This window comes from Chiloscyllium punctatum, chromosome 12 (genome assembly GCF_047496795.1).
Source record: "Chiloscyllium punctatum isolate Juve2018m chromosome 12, sChiPun1.3, whole genome shotgun sequence".
Lineage (NCBI taxonomy): Eukaryota > Metazoa > Chordata > Chondrichthyes > Orectolobiformes > Hemiscylliidae > Chiloscyllium > Chiloscyllium punctatum.
Window position 1 is genome coordinate 52,076,587 of NC_092750.1, and position 21,195 is coordinate 52,097,781.

Sequence of the window (21,195 nt, forward strand, 5' to 3'; positions counted from 1 at the left end):
ATCCACAGGAATTAGTTCCACCTTCACCCTCCGTCCACTCCATCTAAAAGTGGAGGTTTTGGGTCTTTCTATTGTTGCAAGGGGGACAATGATCAATTTTAGATGTTGCTTCTCCATCATTTAAAGTTTCATCTAACTTGGGAATTGGTATCAAAGCAATTGGGGTTCGTAATCAAAACATTGTAAGTACAAAAACTGTAGTAGGCAGATGAAATCTCCATTTATTTCATCTTTAAACTATGTTGTGTGATATTAAATGAACCATTTTCTCTATGACAAGATCTGTTGTTACATCTGTCTTGATTTGCAATCTGTTTAGAAACACAGATGGAATACATTACTTATTTGTTGTAGAAATTCAAATGATATATTATAAAGTCTAATAAATATGTTCAGCCTCATGCACATGGTAGATTGTAATACATCCTAAAATGATGTTTTATTTGGAATTCGCCTTAACAAACACAGACGATGAGAGCAGGAGTAAGCCAATTCATCCATCGAGTCTGCACTGTCATTCATTATGATCACGGCTGCTCATCCACCCCATTATCCTGTTCTCCCCATTCCCTTTAGTCTAAGATTCTTACCTTATTCTATCTTGAAAATATTCACTGTTATGCAGAGAATAATGTTATGATATTCAATGCAGAGAATTCCACAGGCTCACCATTCTCTGGATTAAGAATTTTCTCCTCACCTCAGTTCAAAATTTAAATATCAAAAGGATGATGACGGTGCAAGGGAATGGGAAAGAGCCATAGAACAGGAGACCAAATTGTGAGAAGTGAATGCTGCACACTCAATTGAACAAAATGCAATGGAATAGCTGTTTGTCCTGGAAGGAGTGTTTGGTGTATCAGATAGTGAAGAAGGAGAAGGTAAAAGGGCGGACATTGCATCTCTTGTGCTTGCATGCGAAGCTGCTGTAAAGAGAAGGAATGTTGAGACAATCGAGATTTAGATCAGTGAGTTGTCAAGGGCTTGGTCCTTTTGGTATGCTGTGAAGGGAGGACAGAGGTGGATGATCTGTTGAGTGTGGGGGCTGGTGTGATGTGCAATATGTGGACTTGAATAGAAGCAGAAACAATTGTGACCCACCATAATCCTCCATCATTTGGCTAAACCTGTACTCTCATTTAACAACTAATCCTTCAACTCGACTCATTTCCTCCAATAAAATCTGACGCTATGGGATTCCATACCAGTTCTCACTGTACCTGCCTTCTCATGAGATTATGTGGAGCATTCTTTGTTCTAGTTCTACTCAGGTTCTGTCCCTTCTCTTATTTTGTGACAAAATTGTGACCGTTGGTGTTGTTTCCTGTTATCATCCCAAAACTATAAAGTTTAATCAACTTTGTTTTCAATTTCCCCTCTTCCAGCATATTCACATGGTTGATTTTTGATTTTTCCATTCCCTGTCTCAACTTTGTTTTAACCATTTCTTGTTGTAAGATCTTGGTCAATGTTCACTACTAACCTGTTGATTTGCACAGCTACATCAATTACATGTCTTAGCACTCTGCTTGCTGCAGAAACTCCATTCTCCCCGTTTCTGTCTTGTCTGTTCTGAAGAAGGCATTTCCCATACCAATGTTTCCATAACTGTTTCCATAACTGTCTTCTGTTTTCCATAACTGAGAAATCCCCAATTGTAGTTGACAAGCCACTCATCCATTTCATACTTTATATCTGTATTCTCAGCCTTTCCCTCAGCCCTTCTCAGAGCCAAGGTTGGGTTTCTCTTACCATCATCTTACATCCAAAACATCTATAGGTTCAATGGATTATCCTCAATGATTTCTGCCATCTCCTGCATAATACCACCACCAACACATTTTGCTGTGTCTCCTCCTTTCAGGAATCCACAGGGATTATTTCCACCTTCACCCTCCGTCCAGTCCGTCTAAAACCCTGTCTCCTCCCCACAACACTTTCCACATGCTATACAACAGCTGCCCTTTTACTGCCTTCCTTCACATACATGGTCACAAACTTTTCTTGCAGTCACCCATAACTTTATTCTCTGGCCTACTTCCTTAGTTTCCTACACTTTTCTAATTAAGTTTAACATAGGTTTGAGGATCAGCGCTTCATCTTTTGATTAGACAATTTGCGTCCTTTGGCACTCAAAATTGAGCTCACCAGTTTCGGATGGTCATTTCAGACTGAATTTTTTGTGGTTTTTTTTGCATGGAGGATGTTGGCTGTAATGCTGTTGTTGCGATTTACAGATCCCTTAGACACATCTTATGTTTCATTGTTTGTTCTGTTTACATTTCCTCTTGCCTTTGCACTATCATAATTCATGTAGTTTAATCCCTCTGCCTTCTACCACGTTGAAGTCTTTCAATTATGTCTCTCTCCTTCTTGCATTGCTGCCATGTTTTGACTTTTGTTCTCACTTAAAGCCCCTCACATTGCAAATTTCTAGTTATGGCAAAAGGTCATTAGCTTGAACTATTAAGTATTTCACTCCTTCCACACTGGCTACTTGGCCTGCTGATCATTTCTACAATTTTTTGTTTTAATTTTAGATTTACAGCATTTGCAATTGTTTTTCTATAGCTTCCATAGCCTTAAAAATCAATGTATATGCCTGTTAAATAGTGTCCTTCTCTGGGCATTTGTGCCATTTTCTTCTCCAGATTTTAACTTTCAATGCAGCTAATTCGGAAAACATGGATATTGTGCACTGTTTAACCACAGCAGTCATATTGCGAGGGCTTCATTATTGAAATGGACTTTAAATGAACTTAATGAACATAGCATGCATCTGATTGCATTACTGGCCTTATTGTTTTTTTTAATCAAATATAAAACATAGAATGATGCTTTTTCCAAGAATTCAATAAATAAAAATAGGTGTGGGAGTAGGCAATTCAGCCCATCATTCTCTCCCAGGATTCAGTGAGAGCATAGCTGATCTGTGTCCCAACCCCATTTATGTTCTTTATTCTTTATCCCTTGATGCTCCTTACTCAACCAATGTCTATACATCAACACTGATATGTTTTAAGGTTGATGGTATGGAACTCTGCTGATAATGCCTTTTTGTGGAATTCTTTTTCATCACTAAGTCATAAATACATTTCTATTAATGGCAAGCAATTGACTACCTCACTCATTCTTTGTTTGACCTAGTAAAGAACAGCAAAAGTTATATCTTAATTCTATGGGGATAGTTGGGTCATGCCTTACACAAGAAATTCAGGATTTTATGATTGCTTTAGGTTGATTTATATAGATTATGACTGTCCAGTGCAATTCCAATGTGTATGAGATATGCCTTTCCCTTCTTCCCCATAAATAGCTTAAAGGGAAATTTATGGCTTTAGTTTATATTATAATGACCATCTAATATTTAAAGGGATTATGAGAATTGTGATTCTCTAAATATATCTCTTCACTGAATTAAGAAGGTAACCTGCTTACAGGATGACTTAGTAAATTAACTTGAGATAATTTACACTCATTTCAAATTAATTTAAAGACTAGAAGTGCAGCATTTTAGTTTGTTAATAAAAAAACAAATAAATTTAAACACTTGAAATGAATTTGTCACTTCCCCCTACTATATCCACATATGTTGGTATAGGACACATACCAACCTCACTGCATCATCATGGCATATCTCCAACTGACCTACAGTATTTCAATGCACTTCAGTATTGCACTGTGGACAAACCAGCACCTCTCATTGTAATGTTGCTGCCAGGGCACTTTGTGTGCAGGGACAGAAACTTAACTTACGGATTTGACTAGGGTGCTCTGAGCACTCATTTACTTTGCACCTATTTGGATGCTCAGTGTCTCTGCCTTTCCTTGCTTTGCCTCTTGACACTTATCCCCCTCAGCCACATCTTAAAAGCTCACAGCACTTTGGTGTTACCTTGTTGTTTAGTGCAGACACAAAGCCAGACAGCCTGTCATGGCTGTCAGCCGTTATCAGTCAAAAGGGTCGAATACGTTGCTCTGTGGCAGCATGCAATGTCAATCTTACCTTATCTCTGAGAGCCAGAAGCCTGTGCAGCAGACACACAGCAAATGGCCATGTCTCAAAGTCTAAGGGGAGTAGTTATCAGACAAGGCAAGGGAGTCAACCATCAGTTGGGGGGCATGGAATCCTGTCACAGAACATCACGGCCAACATCTGATATCAGACCAGGAGCTTGGATATGGTGAGTCTGGCACATGGGGTGAATTTGCACAACTACAGTGGAGGGAGGAGGCTGCTGGCAATCCTGTGGCTCCTGTGTCACCAGTTTCAGGAACTGCAGATGATGATTGGGGAGCTGCACAGCGATCAGTCAAGGGTCTGGTCACTCATCAGTTGGGGCTGTCTTTCCAGTCATTTAAGGAGATGGGCCACAGTCTTTCCTGGGGGTGATTCTACTGAAAAATGTAATTTTAGGCATTGGAGACAGCATACTGGGATGCAGAATTAACTTGAAATCATTCATAAAAATAATTTCCTCAGGTTAAATTCTGAATTCAGTGAAGAGATATACGAAATGCAACACAAGGTGGGGAATGGGGTGTATATATAAAGGGGTGAGATGACAGAGAGTAGGATGGAGCAAGGTGAGAAGGGTAATTGACAGTCAGATGCATACTGATGCCGAAGGGTGGACAGTGCACTACAATGTCTGGCATGATGGAACCCAATGGAGAAATAAACAGTTAAATAAATAGGTTGTGTGGCAATGTGGGGAATGTCAAAGCCAATGGAATTGATGGCGGGAGCAAGCTAGAAGTGAATGTGAAGGTTTGGGGATCACCAGATTGAGAGGCTGACTATGGGACTTACTGCATGAAACATGGTCACTGCTTTCTTTCATTTTGATGCAAACTGCAAGTGTGCATTGAAGATGAAAATAGCTGCCACCACATACAGAGTGAACAGGGTAAATGTTTCATACTTGTTCTGTCTTATGTGAAGTAAAGTCTTTAAAAGGGCAATGGCATTAAACAGACACCAATACGGTACAAGTGAATGACCCCTATGAGTACTCGCTGTTGTATATGGATCTTAGACATTGACCTACTGTGTGGACTCCAAATCCTGGCTGTAAGCATTCTTAACCACTTCAAGCAATATGGATATCAACCCATCAATGGGTGTAATGTACGTGGTGCAGGAGCTGCTTACTTCACGTCTTAGACCATAAAACATTGTACAGTGCTAAGGATGGCCAGCCTCTGGCCTTTCGATCTTCTAGTTTCAGCTAAAATGACCTTTGCTGACACAGCTATTGATGAACAGTAAGTATATATATTTCCAAACTTGTGAAGGTTTTTACAATGTCCCTTCTGTGTCTTCCAGAAGGTTGTCTATTTCCTTTCCCTCCTAGTATGACAAGTAAAATTCAGCCCTACCATTCTGATTCTCAAAGTCGCTTCCAGGCTCTGACTCTTATGTGAGAAGCTGCTCCAATTAAAAAGAAAGAAAATAAAGACAAGGTTCCTTCATGTATTCTATCCCCACACCGATATGACATACCCTGGATGTCTCAGAGTGAAATTCAAACTCATCACCTATAGTTGCCAAAATTTCTACATCCTTTTGGAAATCATATGAATGATTCAAGACCTTTATTAAGATACTGATTAACATATTTTACCCACCAAGACTTCGAAAAGCACGACCCATTGTTTAAAGTTTCCCCGCAACCACTCTGTCCTTAGAAAATAAACACACACCACCCACCCCTTAGATGGCAATTACTTAAGGGTCTGTTTACCAGATATCACGCCCCCCAAGGGGGTTTTCATTGATCTTACATTTAACATTTAGGGTGGCACGGTGGTTCAGTGGTTAGCACTGCTGCCTCACAGTGCCAGAGTCCTGGGTTCAATTCCCGCCTCAGGCAACTGTCTGTGTGGAGTTTGCACATTCTCCCCATGTCTGCGTGAGTTTCCTCTGGGTGCTCCAGTTTCCTCCACAATCCAAAGATGTGCAGGTTAGGTGAATTGGCCATGCTAAATTGCCTGTAGTGTTCAGGGATGTGTTAGTTAGGGGTAAATGTAGATTAATAGGGTAGGAGAATGGGTTTGGGTGGGGTACTCTTCAGAAGGTCGGTGTGGGCTTGTTGGGCTGAAGGGCCTGTTTCCACACAGGGACTCTATGAATTCAGTGGCCAAACTAAATGCTTATAAGTAATGAAATTAAATGTTTTTGCAATATGCTTGTTTTCTTGATGAATGAATTTTACGAGTGGATTCTTTCCAATCATACGATGTACTCTAACCGCAGGTTGAAAAGCGTTTAACAGAGTTGCACATAAAAATCTGCAGGGGCCTTTGAACAAGCAACTTACCCCCATGCCCAGAAGGAAACCACAAGGTGTCTGCACAGTTTTGCCTGCCATGCACCATGCATTTTGAAAACAACTCTTTCAAGGACATGATGTGCTGCAGTCCCTGTGGTACTGACTGATCAGGAGACAACATGTGCTCCCTCTCTGGGGCCACCTGGTGGCAGACAGTCAGGTTTATTGAACCCCTCCTTGACCCAAGGCCTAACCTTGTTAATGGCCCCCTGGTCCAAACCGAGGAGCAGGGCCACTATAGATACTTTGACTTTTCCTACCCCCACACCAGGTGGTCAAAGATCAGGAGCCAGGGGCTAAAGTGTAACTAAACGCTCAGACTTAGCCTCTCCAATAAATCTTTACATTTGCTTGTTAGGTGGGAAGGTGGGACCTATACTTGAAGGACAGGTTGCACCTGAACTGGAGGGGTACGAATGTCCTGGGTGGGAGATTTGCCCATGTGATTCGGGAGGGTTTAAACTAGTTTGGCAGGGGGGTTGGGAATTAGAGCCACATGTCTGAGAAGGGGTCAGTTGCAGGCAGGACAGTGACAGGATATGTTGAATCTATCAGGAAGGTTTCTCACACGACGAAACAAAGGACTCAGTTAAAGTGTGTCTGCTTTAATGCAAGGAGTGTCCGGAATAAGAGTGAGGAACTTAGAGCATGGATCAGCACTTGGGGCTACGATGTGTTGGCCATAACGGAGACATGGGTTTCACAGGGGCAGGGATGGTTGCTTGATGTTCCAGGGCTTAGAACATTTAAAAAGCACTCGGAGGGTGGTAAAAGAGGAGGGGGTGTAGCATTGCTAAGCAGAGAGTACATCACAGCTACAGAAATGAAGGTTGTTGAGGAAGGTTTGTCTACTGAGTCAGTATGGGTGGAAGTTAGGAACAGCAAGGGAACAGCCACCACACTGGGGGTTTTCTACAGACCACCTAATAAAAGTAGAGAGATTGAAGATCTCATAGGCGGGCAAATTCTGGAAAAATGCAAAAGTAGCAGGGTTGTTGTTAAGGACGCTTTCAACTTTCCCAATATTGACTGAAATCTCCATGCAGATGGTTTGCATGGAACTGTTTTTTTCAGGTGTGTCCAGGAGGGTTTCCTTACTCAGTATGTAGACAGACTGACGAGGGGAGAGGCTATTTTGGATTTGGTGCTCGGTAACGAGCCAGGGCAGGTGTCAGATCTCGCAGTGGGAGAGCACTTTGGTGAAAGTGATCACAACTGCCTCACATTTAGCGTAGTTTGGAGAGTGAAAGGAGCAGTTAGCGAGGGAAGATATTTAATTCGGAAAAGGAAATTTTGACACTGTCTGACGGGAGTTGGGAAGTACAGACTGGGAGCAATTGTTCCACAGCAGACATATGGAGACTATTTAAGGAGCAGTTGTTGTGAGTGATGCACAAATTTGTTCCTCTGAGACAGGTTTGAAGGGGTAAGATTAAGTAACCTTGGATGACGAGAACAGAGGAACTTCTTATCAAAAGGAAGAAGGCAGCTAATGTAAGGTGGAGGAGGCAAGGACCTAGCACAGCTTAAGAGGATTACAGGCTTGCTAGAAAGGAACTCAGAAATGGACTGAGGAGAGCGAGGAGGGGGCATGAAAAAGGCTTGGCAAGAAGGATTAGGGAGAATGTTTTACTCATACATGAGGAATAAGAGAATGATCAGGGAGAGGGTAGGGCCAGGATAGGGGAGGGAACTTGTGCGTGGAGTCTGAGCAGATAGGGGAATCCCTAAATGAGTTTTTTGCGTTGGTTTTTACCAAGAAAATGGAACTTGTTGTACATGAAAACTTAGAGGAGCTGGGATACAGTCTTGACCAGATCAAGATTGATGAAGTTGATGTCTAGAAATTTTGGCAAACATTAAGATTGATAAGTCTCTAGGGCCAGACCAGATTTATCCTAGGCTGCCTCTGGAAGCGAGAAAGGAGGTTGCTAAGCTACTGGTGAAGATATTTGCCTCCTCACTCTCCACAGGAGTCGTACCAGAGGATTGGAAGGAGGTGAATGTTGTTCCAATTTTCAAGAAGGGCAATAGGGAAATCCCTGGCAATTACAGACCAATCAGTCTTACGTTTATGGTCAGCAAAGTTGTGGAAAGAATTTTGAGGGATAGGATTTATGACTATTTGGCAAAGCATAGCGTGATTAAAGGCAGTCAGCATGGCTTTGTGAGGGGCAGGTCATGCCTCATAAATCTTATTGGGTTCTTTGAAGAGGTGTCAAGACAGGTCGACGACAGTCGAGCAGTGGATGTGGTGTATATGGATTTCAGCAAGGCATTTGATAGGGTTCCCCATGGTAGCCTCATTCATAAAGTCAGGGTGATTTGGCTATCTGGATTCAGAATTGACTGGCTGACAGAAGGCAGAGAGTGGTTGTAAATGGAAAGTCTTCTGCCTGGAGGTCAGTGTTGAGTGGGGTTCTACGGGACTCTGTTCTTGGGCCTTTGCTCTTTGTAGTTTTTATAAATGACTTGGATGAGGAGGTTGAGGAGTGAGTTAGTAAATTTGCAGATGACACAAAGGTTGGAGGTGTCATCGATAGGATAGAGGGCTACTGCAGGCTGCAATGTGACATAAACAGGATGCAGAGCTGGGTTGAGAAATGGCAGATGGAGTTCGACCTGGGTAAATGCGAAGTGATGCATTTTGGAAGGTCGAACTCGAATGCTGAATATAGGATTAAAGACAGGATTCTTGGCAGTGTGGAGGAACAGAGGGATCTGGGTGTGCAAGTACATAGATCCCTCAAAGTTGCCACCCAAGTGGATAGGGTTGTTAAGAAAGCATATGGTATTTTGGCTTTCATTAACAGGGGTATTGAGTTTAAGAGCTGCGAGGTTTTGCTGCAGCTCTACAAATCCCTGGTGAGACCACACTTGGAATATTGTGTCCAGTTCTGGTTGCCCTACTATAGGAAAGATACAGAGGCTTTGGAGAGAGTGCAAAGAAGGTTTACCAGGATGCTGCCTGGACTGGAGGGCTTGCCTTATGAAGAAAGGTTGAATAAGCTTGGACTTTTCTCTCTGGAGAGAAGGAGGAAGAGAGGAGACCTGATTAAGGTGTACAAAATAATGAGAGGAATAGATAGAGTCAATAGCCAGAGACCTTTCCCAGGGCAGGATTGACTGGTACGAGAAGTCACAGTTTGTAGATATTAGGAGGAAGGTATAAAGGAGACATCAGAGGTAGGTTCTTTACGCAGAGAGTTGTGAATACATGGAATGTGTTGCCAGCTGAGGTGGTGGAAGCGAAGTCATTGAGGACATTTAAGTGACTGCTGGACATGCACATGGAGAGCAATGAGTTGAGGTTACTATATTTTACATTCGGATTAAGTCTCGGCACAACATGGTGGGCCTAAGGGCCTGTTCTGTGCTGTACTTTTCTATGTTCTATTAACTATCCAATCCATAGGGTCAAAGAGTCATAGAGTTGCACAGCACGGAAACAGACCCTTCAGTCCAACTCATCCATACTGAACAAATATCCTAAATTAATTTAGTCCCATTTGCCAGCATTTGGCCCACATCCCTCTGAACCCTTCCCAATCATGTACCCATCAAGTCTACCTCTACTCATTGATCTTGAACTGATAAGATTAATATCTTGTAGAATGTTTACAAATGAAGTTGGGAGCTTCCAAAAGTAAAACAAAAGCAAATATGTTGATGCAAGATGAGTCTAAAGAAAAGTTGTTAGCCTCTACATAAGAAGATAATTTGTCTTTAAAATTGAAGCACAGCTCCTGTTTTAACATGCACTGGCTTTAATACTGGCTCAGTCAGAAGGGCATCTCTTGGGTGGCCATGGTGATATTATACTGCAGGGCCTCTTGTTAGGATGGGCACATTTAGGGCACAATCTAACTTGGGCTTGAAACTGGCTGATCTTTTCATCTCTCAATAACTCTGCTGGGTTTGCAGCACAAGAATCAAATGGGGCTTTAACATTAGAGAAAGGCAACTGCAATGCTAAATATTTACAGGAGCCACATTCACTCATTGAGTACGTTTTTTTTCTTTTTATCCAGCTTTTTTTTTGAAAAAGAAACAATCCTTTCCACAGGCTGCCCTTGTGCAGCAGCTACTGTGGCAGGTGAATTGGTATAAGTCAGAACAATGGAAAGATACCTGCTTTGGAATGTAGTGTTTGTCTGATTCATGCTCAGAAGTTATTTTAACTACGTTCCTCTCAGTAAGTTCTAAATGAAAGTATGACATTGTTGAAATATTACAAGTATTAGATGGAATAAATTAATGAGTGGCATACATATTCATAATATTACAATATTATTTAATATATTAAGTATTAAAGTGCTACTATAATTCATTTACTTCATATTATTTGTGTAACCGAATAAATTAGTAATAAATCTTCAATCTGGCAAAATGAAAATATAGGAATTGAGTCTTTTATTTCTCACACAAGAAATAATGAATGCACATTACAGATCAATTGAAAATAGTTCTTCCAAATTTTTCTTAACATGGCAACTGTTTGAATCACTTAGTTTGAAAACTATTGTTGCAGTTCTGTCACAGGAGTCAGACTTCAAATCAGGTTGTGCCTTATGAATCATAAAATCCTTACATTGCAGAGAGAGACCATTCAGCTCATCGTGTCTACACCGACCCTCCAAAAAGCATCCCACCCCATCGCCATAACTCCACATTTCCCATGGCTAAACCACCTCCTTGCTATTCCCTGGACACTAAGGACAATTGCAGCATGGTCAATCCATCTAACCTGCACATCTTTGGACTGTGGGAGGAAACTGGAGCACCCGGCAGAAACCCATGCAGACACAGGGAGAACTGGCAAACCCCTCACAGACTTTTGCCCAGGGCTGGAATCAAACTTGTGTCAGTGATGCTGTGAGGAAGCAGTGCTAAGCATTGGACCATTGTACTCCCCATAGGCATACAGTTAATCGGCTGGTCAGATTCACCAGTTGAATATATTGAGGACTCTGAAGCTTTTGTAGTTTCAGGACTGTAATCTGGGTGTATTTGCTGTTTAGAAGACAACTGTTGGGCATTAATGCTGAACCTGTCAGTCAATAGGGATGTCCTGCCATCTACCACTCTGCTCTTAAAGGTTTCAATTAAAAGATTTAAGTAATGTTCCTATCAAACTCCTTGCAATTATTTAAAAAAGTATTGTTCTGATAGACAGTGTACATGGTATTTTAAAGATGAGATTAATTAAATAAGTCGAAGTGTTAATGATGGAATGGGTCACACTATGGCAGAAATTAGTTTAATAGGAAATACAATAAATAAGCATAAGAAAAATATGGTTCATAGTTCATGTTTAATTAGGGCTAACGATCAGAATAAAATGGCAAGATTTTATATTATTGAACGTGTACTTATAAAGTATCTTTAATGTAGTGAAACTTTATAAAATTAAGTGACACTGAGCCATACTAAATTAAAATTATGAAAATTACAACAAAATTGCAGAAAAACTACATGAATTTCTCCCTGGATGAAAAATAAGAATACTATGAGGCACACCTCTAAATTAATTTGCAAGTTGTTCTTTGTTAAAATCGATTTGGAGGAGCCAGTGTTGGACTGGGGTGGACAAAGTTAAAAATCAACTAGGCGGAGGTGGGTACTGCAGATGCTGGAGATTAGAGTCAAGATTGGAGTGGTGCTGGAAAAGCACAGCAGGTCAGGCGGCATCCGAGGAGCAGGAAAATCAAAAGCCCTTCACCTGATGAAGGAGCAGCGCTCTGAAAGCTAGTGCTTCCAAATAAACCTATTGGACTATAACCTGGTGTCGTGTGCTTTTTAACTTTGTTAAGACCTTAAGGCAAAAAAAACAGAAGCATTCAGCCCATCAAACCTACTCAATGAGACCATGACGGTTGTGATCATCCTCAACTTCCCTTTCCTGCTTCCTCCCCATCACCCTTGATTCCCTTGCTGATTAAAAATCAGTCTATCTCAGCCTTGAATATGCTTGATGAGCTAACCTCAACAGCCTTCTGCGGTAAAGAATTCCACAGATTCACAACCCTCACAACAGAGAAGAAATTTCTCCTCACCTCTGTCTTGAAAGAGCGACTCCTTATTCTCACATGATTCTGCATCTCCCCTGTCAGCCCTAACAGCCTTGCATTTTTCAAGAAGGTTGCCTTTCATTCTTTTAAACTCTAACAAGAACAGGGTCATCCTACACAAGCTCTTCTCATAAAAAAATCCCTCCACACCTGGGATCAGCCTAATGAACCTTCTCTGGACAGCCTCCAATGCCAGTATATCTTGCCTTAGAGAAGGGGCCCAAAACTATGCACAATATTCCAGCTGTGACTTTGCTAGTGCCTTGTACAGTTGTAACAAAACCTCCCTATTTTTATTCTCCATTTTTTTCTGAAATAAAGGCCACTATTCCATTTGCCTTCCCTATTACCTGCTGGCTTTGTCTGATAGCTTTTTGTGATTTCTGTTCCCAATAAAATATTTATATGAAATCATCTGAAATGTATTTGCTCTTTGTCCATGACTACTGTATGTGATCAACCTAGGTTTTTAAAAGAAGTAATTTCGTTGAATGTCATGTGCGTTTTGTTCATTGCCAACATTTCAAGTGATGAAAGTACTTAATGATCATCATCAAAAGTCAAGTTTCGTTTCTAGCTCAGCAATGAAAATGTCAGACGTTAACATGGGAATATATTTTAAATTTTATATATAAAACACAGGAAAGTCACTGTTGAAGGATTTTAAAGGAGAAAAATATTAGGAATACAGAATCCGTTATAAAATAATTAAGAGTGCATTTTCAAGTTTACTATAAATAGGAAAGAATTTTCTTGATAAACTTAGTTTAGTGATGTTAACATGTTGTCAACTTCACCCATTCTCTGCAAATGATAAATTTTTTATTAGCAGTATAATCTAAGATTGTTGAATGTCTTGAATTGAGAATTGCATTATTATCTACTTAGCGTTTTAAAATGTACCTTCATAAAATTACTATCAATATATTCCTGCCCCCTGGCTGTAATTCTGGTAAGAGCTGTTATTTTCTGAGTGCTTCTCACTTCAGAGATGTGATGTTTAGGTCCCCACCAGAATGCTTCCTGCTCTCCTCTGCTTGACCTGCTGCATGTGATACTGATGTTGTGTTTCACCTGAGATCAACTTCCATTCAAGATGCAGCAATGCACTCTTTTATAATTTTTTCCCAAAAGCCTTTGAGAATATGTTGTGTCTGAATGTTGTAGAAATTATAAATGTTCCAGATTATTTTTGATCTGAACTCGGTAACCTTTGAACTTGGTAAAAGGAAGCTTTGTTTGCTTTTGAGCTATTGTTGAAGACAAGGGGGGGTCTGGAATCATGCAATGGTAGTGTTTCTAGCTCTGGGCCAGCTGTTCTGTGATGCAGTCCCACTTCAGGACTCAATGGCCACGGAGGGTCTCCTACAGCTTAGCCAAACCAGTTATTTGCAATCTGGAAATCTCTCTGATAAGGTGGTAAGATTGTGAGAATCTTCTGCTCAGACATTTGCTATCAGAAGGTAATAAAACAGGAAATGGTGAAAACTGTATCAGATCCATCAGCGTCAAAACAAAAAAAACTTAATATTTTGAGTTGAGGTTTGGAATTGGAAATAGCTTACTGTTTTATTCAATACTCTAATATTCATTTTGTTTTTCAAAAGCTGTTTGGCTTTCTGTCGATTTACAGCTTTTCCTATATATAGTTCAGATTTTCAACATTTTCTCCTTTTTATCTTACTTTGTTTAAATTATTGTAAATTTGAGAAAAGTAATAAAGTACCTTAAACTAATAAAAGGGAACACACAAGGAAGAGATTTGCTTTGAACAATGTTTTCTCCCTCATCACTCCAGGGAACCTTCACTGGCATATTCCTGTCAAAAAACATTTCTTAAAGTCAATAATGGGCTGCAAATATCATTCATAATTCCCTGGTTCTACTAGTCTGATAATTTTGTCTGATACATTTTTTAAGTTTACTTATTTGTGAATATATTGACTTTTACAATTCTGTATTCTAAAATTGATTTCTCAATGACTTGGCCACTTACTGTACTTTCTCCGTATGAAATTGTCTCCCAAATTCTCCTAACCATGTACAGGATACTCTGCACTTCAACAACTGCACTGGTACTCTCATTGTAATGCTGCATTGAGGACACTGTGTGCACAGGGACACAAATCCAGCTCATGGATGGGATCAAGCAGAATCTCTGAACTGTTTGTTTGCTGTTGTAGCACTCCCTCACTCTGAACCAACCTGGATGCTCACAGCATCCCTATCTTATCATTGCCTTGTCTTGCTATTTAGGGCAGACAGAAAGAAAGGAAGTCTGTCAAGTTGTCAGCTGGCCTCAGTAAAGTCAAGGAAGATAGCCTTCAGCCAGGTGGCACTGTAAAGAGAGAACCACTGATGCCAGTCCAGGGGGGCTTGGACACTGGGATGGTCACAGATGCTCTCCACATAGAGGGGTGAGGGGCTGAGAATGTTGAGAAGGCCACAATCCATATCGACTCTGTCTGCCTTATTGTGAATTGCTTTCCTCCTGAAATGAGAGAGAGGCAGGCATTAAGGGCGACAGATGTGAGTGGCACAGCAATTACTTTGGGTGCAGGTGGGGAGCGGGCTAAAGTGAATGAGAGAACAGGTGGCAGTGAGGGCAGGTGGGGTTAGTGGTGCCAAGGTTTGGGGTCTGTGACAATGAGTGAGGGAAAATGTTGCAGGCAATAGTGAGAGTGGCAAAGCATGAGTTTTGGTGGGAGACGAGTATACAGAAGCAGAGAGTGTCAGTGTGAGGCATCAGAGCGGAGATAGTGACATTTATGTTGGTGGAGTGGAGAAGATTATTGACCTTCTTCCCGCAGAGCCTGGAATCCCTCTGGATGGTTGCAACTGATCCTGGTGGGAAGCTTGGACCAAGCTGGCATAGTCTGGTGCTGTGGCTCCATTCCTGCTCCTGGGTGAAGCGGAAATCCCATCTAAGCAGCACCCATTCAGCTGTACTCCCAGTGGGGAGGCAATGGCCTAGTGGGATTATCACCGAGACCCAGGTTTGAATCCCACTATGGCAGATGTTGGAATTTGAACATAATAAATATCTGGAATTAAAGAATCCAATACCCATTGTTGATTTTCGGAAAAAAAACCCACCTACTTCATTAAAACTCTTTAGGGAAGGGGACCACCATCCTTACTGCCCTGACCTATATCCACACTCAGACTCCTAACTATCCTCTGAGCATTTAGGGATGGGCAATAAATGCTGTCCTGCTCAGTGACATCCTCATCCCATGAATGGATTTAAAAAAAAAGCTCCTTGCAACCACACCCAGCTGCCAATTTCCCCTGTCTGCTGTGGGAGAATCTGAATCAATGCAGGCAACTCCCGAATGATAGTGCTATTCCGGGTGCACAATGGACATTTACCGGTGAAACAGATGTGCAAGGGATTTGGTGATTTCCAGGATCTCCATGGGGAGGCCACTTGTTCTGGAATTGGTATGTGGTCAGATGGGGCCAGAGAGAGATGTCATAGAAACATGATAGGTAGGTCATGAGGCACGTTTGGTAAAATATAGCGAGAGAAATCACTCAGCATTCAGTGGAAAACCCTTCAAATAACTCGCTACAACGCAGACTTAGCCAAAGATAATCATAGGAACTGTGATATTGAGCATTATTCACTGGCACTGGTTTCTAACCTTTTCAAATCAATGTTTATCTTCAATAATTTAAAATGTTGCTGGGGTTGGAGGGTCTAAGCTATAGGAAGAAGCTGAATAGGCTATTTTCCCTGGAGCGACAGAGGCTGAGAATTGACCTTATAGAGATTTATAAAATCATGAGGGGCATGGATAGGATAAATAGATAAGGTTTTTTACTTGGGGTGGGGGAGTCCAGAACTAGAGGGAATAGGTTTAGGGTGAGAGGAGCAAAAGTTCAAAGGGATCTAGGAGTAACTTTTCACACGGAGGATGGTATGTGTATGGAATGAGCTGCCAGAGGAAGTGTGGCGGCTGGTATAATTATAACATTTACAAGGCATCTGGATACGTACATGAATAGGAAGGGTTTGGAGGCATATGGGTCAAGTACTAACAAGGTTAATTTAGGATATCTGCTCAGCATGGACAAGTTGGACCAAAGAGTCTGTTTTTGTGCTGTACATCTCTATGACTCTATGTGCTTATCTGAAAACAGAGTTCTTTGTTTAATGTTCAGACTGTATTGTGTAACAATCCTGGTTATAACATGAACCTAAAATCCTACGAAATCAAAATACTGTGAATCCTGCAAATCAGATATAAAAAGAAAATAGATATTTCAAGAAACACTTGGCAGATCTGGCAGCTACCTTGAAAAAAAAGATGAAAAATGACGGCTGAGTTTTACCAGGCTATCTCAGGTCCCACTGCTGGGGGCAAAACCGAAAACTGGAGCATGACCAGGGGAGATTCACACAGATGATTCCTGGAAAGGTAGGCCTAACATATGATGAACAGCTGAGGATCCTGGGATTTGTTAGAGTTCAGAAGGTTGAGGGGAGATCTAATAGAATCTTACAAGATCATGCATGGCTTAGAAAAAGTGGATGCTGAGAATTTGTTTCCATTAGGTGGGGATACTAGGACCCGTGGGCCCAGTCTTAGAATTAGAGGGGCTCAATTTAAAATGGAAATGACGAGACATTTCTTCAGCCAGAGGGTGGTGAGCCTGCGGAATTCATTGCCACGGAGCACAGTGGAGGCCGGCACATTAAATGTCTGCAAGGCAGAGATTGATCAAGGAATTAAGCGATACAAGGAGAGTATAGGTAAGTGGTGTTGAAATGCCCATCAGCCATGATTGAATGGCATAGTGGACTCGATAGGCTGAATGGCCTTACTTCCACTCCTATGTCTTATGGTCTTATATAACCTGTGTTGATAACTAAAAGTATCCTCCTAGCAGTGGCTGCTAGTGCTGCCATCCCTATGAAGGAGATGCAGAAGCCCAGTACCGTGGCTGCCAGACCAGCAGTTGCAGCAATGCCACTGGGAATATTGGTGCTGCTGAGGCAGGCAGGCAGTCAGGCAGGCAGGCAGGCAGCAGGGCCTTTGGTTAGTAGGCAAAAAACAAATATTTCAATGAGTCACACACCGTAGTGCCTGGGAGATTGCTGGGGCCTTGGGGGCTGTTTTCCTATCAATACCTTCTTTCTTCAGTTACATCTTTCCCCTAACTTACCATTACATTCTTAATTTAGTCTCCTCACAGGCTGGGGAAGCAGGATGCACCAGTCAGAAGGAGCTGACTGTCCTGTATATTGACCCCTTATTGATAATTGATTATATAAATTGCTGCCTATCATTCAGGGTGGTAGCCTCTCTGTTCCTGACCTTACCCTTGAACTAATACCTGATCCTAGAGCGGCACGGTGGCTCAATGGTTAGCACTGCTGCCTCACAGCGCCAAGGACCCAGGTTTGATTCCCACCTCAGTGACTGTGTTGAGTTTGCACATTCCCCCTGTGTCTGCGTGGGTTTCTTCTGGGTGCTCCGGTTTCCTCCCACAATCCAAAGATGAGCAGGTTAGGTGAATTGACCATGCTAAATTGCCCATAGTGTTAGGTGCTTTAGTCAGGGGTAAATGTAGGAGAATGGGTCTGGGTGGGTTACTCTTCACAGGGTCGGTGTGGACTTGTTGTGCCAAATGGCCTGTTTGCACACTGTCGGGAATCTAATCTAATCTCACTGAGATGCTGATCTGACAAGCCTTTACTGACATCCTGGTTCTCACCTCCCTCCTGGAGGTCCACAACATTTAGCTCAGGGTTAACGTTCAATAACCTTTCATCAGAACTGCTGACTTTAATTCTGATAACAGTGTGGTTTTAAGCCTTTCATCTTAATTACATTCTGGATAACGGGTTAGGGTGACATCATGGTGTGATCTTATTCACTTTAAAAATAGTCACTACTTAGGACCATTTCCAGTTTCATCTTCTTTAAAATCTACTTGCCAATAACTCATCCTTTCCACGTTCTTTGTGTGAAACGTTGGCATTGTATGGTCTCTGGAGTTTTTCTAACTTCAGTATTGACTGTAATTGAAGTGAAATGCATCCTGCAAGCAGCAGTTATACTTTATTTAAATTCATTACCTAACTCATGGATGAATTGACAAGGAGCATGCACTCAAAGTCAAGCAATCCCAGTGCTCTAAGGTTTCAGATTCCTAAACGCCAATCAGTTAATTGGGAAATAAATTACTTCTCAGCAGATTGAGAATTGTATTTAACATCAGGAATCGAAATTGATTGGGTTCAGGATCAAAAATATGATGTTTGTAAACTTTCCCTACAATTTTCTCAAATTAAACTGTTTAGTGAAAGTCTGGATACAAACTAGATAGCACTGATCCAATTACAAACTGGATAGCACCAATCCCATTACAAATTGAATATCACTGATCCAATTATAAGTTAGAAATCACCAATCCCATTATAAGTTGGGTATCACCGATCCTATTGCTTACTGGATATCACCTATCCTTTCATCAACTGGATTTCTGTATAACAATATAGGCTGTGATATCATGTCAAATGAGGCTGCTATGTGTCATGTTCTTCATTTAAAAAAAAATTCAGATGTCTGAGGTCACTTCTATAGATTGAAAATTGTTGCTTCCTAAGGAAAACAAAATAAAAGGCTTGACAAACATGTTCAAAATAAAACAAAATGTGTTGGAGAACCTCAACAGATTTGGCACCATCCGTGGAGAGAGAAGCAGATTTAGTGTTTCAAGTTGAATATGGCTCTTGAGAAGCTGAGATTCTTCAGCAATACCAGTTTTTATTTCAGATCTCCAGCATCTGCACTATTTTATTTATATTTGAGTGGTTGTTATAATTATGCCTGTCCTTCTATTAACACTATCCAAAGTATAACAAATATTCATGTACAATCAATCATACTTTCTAATATGGTGCTACAATAGAAAATGTGTTTTAAAGCATGTATTCATGTTTTAAAGCATGCCTGACCTTCCAAAGCTTTATCCAATAAAAATTCTATTCAATTGTGTTAGGATGTTTGACAGTATCCAACACATTTTCTGTATTTGTGCTCTCACTCCTTCTCCTCTTCCTCCCTCTTTACCCTCACCTTCTAACACACTCATCTCCATTTTTGATGGATTGTTATTCACTACTCATCATTATGCCACCATCAAACATATCTTCCCCTCCTCTTCCATCTTGCCAAAGGGACCATTCTAACTGTGACATCCTGATTCACTCCTTCAACACTTCTAATGCCTGATCTCCTCTCTCTCTCGAGATTCTTCTCAGATTTTCCAAGACAGAAAAGACAAGACCTGCCCTTTACCCCTCCTCTCATATACCATCCAGACGAGAATGATTTACTTGTACCCATTTCAATTGTTGTTGTTGTTTACAATGCACTCTCTTCAATGTTGGGAGACCAAACACAGCCTCGGTAATCTCTTTGCTGAACCCACCCTGTTCCATCTGCTACAATAAACCTGAGCTTCTGTCTATTTCCCTGTTGCACATCCCCTCCAATTTCTTCATCCTTGTTCTAGTGAACTTTGGTGTCATTTGTGGAACAACATCTAATCTTCCTACTAAGCAATTTACAGCCCTCGGACATTAGCATGAATAACATCAGTCTTAACCACATTCTAATTTTACATGATTGTAATATCAGATGCCCTTCTGGAAACTGGGGAGGTTATGTGTTGGAGTTTGAGGTGGTTGGAATGGTGATCTGCTCCTCTGTTGGCAGACTTTGTAACACAAAATGTTTGGAACGCTAGTGCCTTTAACATTTTGCCAGATTTTCCTTGTTTCGCTCCTCCTCTGTTTTCCTTCTTTAAATATTTTTTAATCCTGTGGGTCCAGGATACATGTATGAATCATCTTTAGTTTATATCATTGTTTTCTCTTTTTATCTTATTATCATTTCTCGCTCTTAATTCTCTCTAGTCAGCTGTCTAATGTCAAATCACTCTCCTCACTTCCCTTTTTCCTGCCTCAGTTTCCTCTTTTATAAACTAATATACAGTAACGTCTTCTGGACCTCTTGACAAAAGAAATTTCCTCTGGATTCCAGAATATTTTCCCAGACATGTTTTTCTCCTTGGTTCCAGTTGTCTCTTCCTTGCAAGAATATTTAGAACTTATATGATGCTCTCTCACACAGTGGTCTTTTTTTACCCTACTACGTCTCCATGAATAATGCCATAGTTGCATTCTAGAGGCACCTTGTATCCAAAGAGGTAACCATTGCTGCTGGGAAATCCTCCTTGAACCAGGGAGCATCCATTAAGAGGTGTCTTTGCCCCTACCCCCAGGAATCTGTTGCGAGGCTGCGAGGATCAGCTTGCAGTCTCCCCATGTGGCAGCAGGCTGTCACGACTGTAGGTAAAATGCCGACTGTGGTGGGAATTGATTTGGCTATTATTTTTAACATAATTTGTTGACACAACCAGGAACTGCACTGCTGAGGTTCCTATTACAGGTAAAGTGCCATGGCAATGGGAAGATTCCTTTCCTACTTGCCTCCATCACAGCACCAGCTCTACTCTATCCCAGCCCATCACCTGATCATAAAATCCCTACAGTGTGGAAACAGGTCATTTGGCCTAACAAGTCCACACCAACCTTCCAAAAAATATCCCACCCAAACCCATCCCGCTATCCTATTACTGTACATTTCCCATGACTAATGCACAATAATATGTTTTCTTCCACATAACTTCAGAAATTGCAGCTTGTAATTGAGCATTGTTCCCAGCATGTTTCAATATGAGAAGGGGTAAAATAATGGAATCATTAGAAC